This window comes from Schistocerca americana, unplaced genomic scaffold, assembly GCF_021461395.2.
Source record: "Schistocerca americana isolate TAMUIC-IGC-003095 unplaced genomic scaffold, iqSchAmer2.1 HiC_scaffold_380, whole genome shotgun sequence".
In the NCBI taxonomy this organism is placed as follows: Eukaryota; Metazoa; Arthropoda; class Insecta; order Orthoptera; family Acrididae; genus Schistocerca; species Schistocerca americana.
The window spans coordinates 20,001-22,271 of NW_025726105.1; the positions used below are offsets into that span (position 1 = coordinate 20,001).

General features: G+C 57.9%; 1 non-coding gene across 1 annotated transcript in view; it reads right to left on the bottom strand.

Moving 5' to 3' along the window:
- Positions 1–1,255, bottom strand: part of LOC124581889 — a 1,910-nt gene extending 655 nt beyond the window's left edge. The window contains exon 1 of the ribosomal RNA XR_006973539.1: positions 1–1,255. This exon is cut by the window's left edge and continues 655 nt beyond it. This is a non-coding gene — a ribosomal RNA (small subunit ribosomal RNA).
- Positions 1,256–2,271: the final 1,016 nt, after the last annotated feature.

Consider the following 2,271-nt stretch of genomic DNA (forward strand, 5'->3'; position numbering starts at 1 on the left):
GCCCTTCCGTCAATTCCTTTAAGTTTCAGCTTTGCAACCATACTTCCCCCGGAACCCAAAAGCTTTGGTTTCCCGGAGGCTGCCCGCCGAGTCATCGGAGGAACTGCGGCGGATCGCTGGCTGGCATCGTTTATGGTTAGAACTAGGGCGGTATCTGATCGCCTTCGAACCTCTAACTTTCGTTCTTGATTAATGAAAACATACTTGGCAAATGCTTTCGCTTCTGTTCGTCTTGCGACGATCCAAGAATTTCACCTCTAACGTCGCAATACGAATGCCCCCGCCTGTCCCTATTAATCATTACCTCGGGTTCCGAAAACCAACAAAATAGAACCGAGGTCCTATTCCATTATTCCATGCACACAGTATTCAGGCGGGCTTGCCTGCTTTAAGCACTCTAATTTGTTCAAAGTAAACGTGCCGGCCCACCGAGACACTCACTCAAGAGCACCCTGGTAGGATTGCAACGGGGTCCGCCTCGGGACGCACGAGCACGCACGAGGCGCGTCGCACGCCTTCAGCTCGCCCCACCGGCAGGACGTCCCACGATACATGCCAGTTAAACACCGACGGGCGGTGAACCAACAGCGTGGGACACAAATCCAACTACGAGCTTTTTAACCGCAACAACTTTAATATACGCTATTGGAGCTGGAATTACCGCGGCTGCTGGCACCAGACTTGCCCTCCAATAGATACTCGTTAAAGGATTTAAAGTGTACTCATTCCGATTACGGGGCCTCGGATGAGTCCCGTATCGTTATTTTTCGTCACTACCTCCCCGTGCCGGGAGTGGGTAATTTGCGCGCCTGCTGCCTTCCTTGGATGTGGTAGCCGTTTCTCAGGCTCCCTCTCCGGAATCGAACCCTGATTCCCCGTTACCCGTTACAACCATGGTAGGCGCAGAACCTACCATCGACAGTTGATAAGGCAGACATTTGAAAGATGCGTCGCCGGTACGAGGACCGTGCGATCAGCCCAAAGTTATTCAGAGTCACCAAGGCAAACGGACCGGACGAGCCGACCGATTGGTTTTGATCTAATAAAAGCGTCCCTTCCATCTCTGGTCGGGACTCTGTTTGCATGTATTAGCTCTAGAATTACCACAGTTATCCAAGTAACGTGGGTACGATCTAAGGAACCATAACTGATTTAATGAGCCATTCGCGGTTTCACCTTAATGCGGCTTGTACTGAGACATGCATGGCTTAATCTTTGAGACAAGCATATGACTACTGGCAGGATCAACCAGGGAGCTGCGTCAACTAGAGCTGAGCAGCCGGCCGCCCGGGAGTGTGTCCCGGGGGCCCGCGCGAACACGCAAGCGTCCGCTCAATTATTCTGCAAACAGGAGGAGGCTGAGCTCCCCTGCACAATACACCTCGAAACCCTCTCAGGTCCCGGCGGCGCGCAGCGCCGTCCTAAGTACTTGGTCGGGTTCGAGAGAGGCGCAATCGCCCGGAGTTTGGCGAGTAGACGCTTTAGGTGCGACCACCCGTGCTCCCAACTGAGCTTGCCGCTGCCGACAGAGGCCCGGGAGCGTGCTGTCGTGGCATTGCCGGCGGGAGACAACACGCGCCACCTACGGTGGCCGGCAGCTCCAACGCCAGCGCCACAGAAGGACAAAAGCCCCACTTGGGTGCCGAAGCGAACTCTCCCAGCACAGCGCACGCGCCAACACGTCCGCACAGCTGCGATACAATCCACCTGCGAGAACCGCAGAGGCGACCGAGCAGCAGACGGCGTCGCGGCGCCGAGCGCCGGGCGGCGGCGCATCCTCAGCGCACACAGTCCTCAATCGGACCAGCACACTGCAGATGTCCACCGCGCTTCGCACCGGGCCCGCGAGGACCTACTTTGGCCGCACGGCGCCGCGTGCAGGGTGCGCCGGCGCGCAGCTGCGCCGCCTGCCGCCTCCGTCGGCCGGCGCGCCTGCCACTGGCCGCCCCCACCAGCCGGCTGTAGCGCGTGCGCCCACGCACCGCGCGGCCAGCACGCCGGAAGGCCCCCCCTCACCGGCCGGGGACGGTCCCACCCAGCCACCGCCGCGTATCGCTTCACACCCACATGCCATTCACGTTCGTGGGCATGGTGGGTATCGCTGAAACAACCGGTTGGTAGCTCAACCGATCGTCGCCATCACTGATTCACCTCTAGCGAGAACAACCGCACCACAACGGTTTACCAGTTCTTCATTTGCGTAACGTCACCAGCAAACGTAGACGTCCATCGCCATTTGCAAATTCAACGATTGTTGCATGCCTGTGTCAG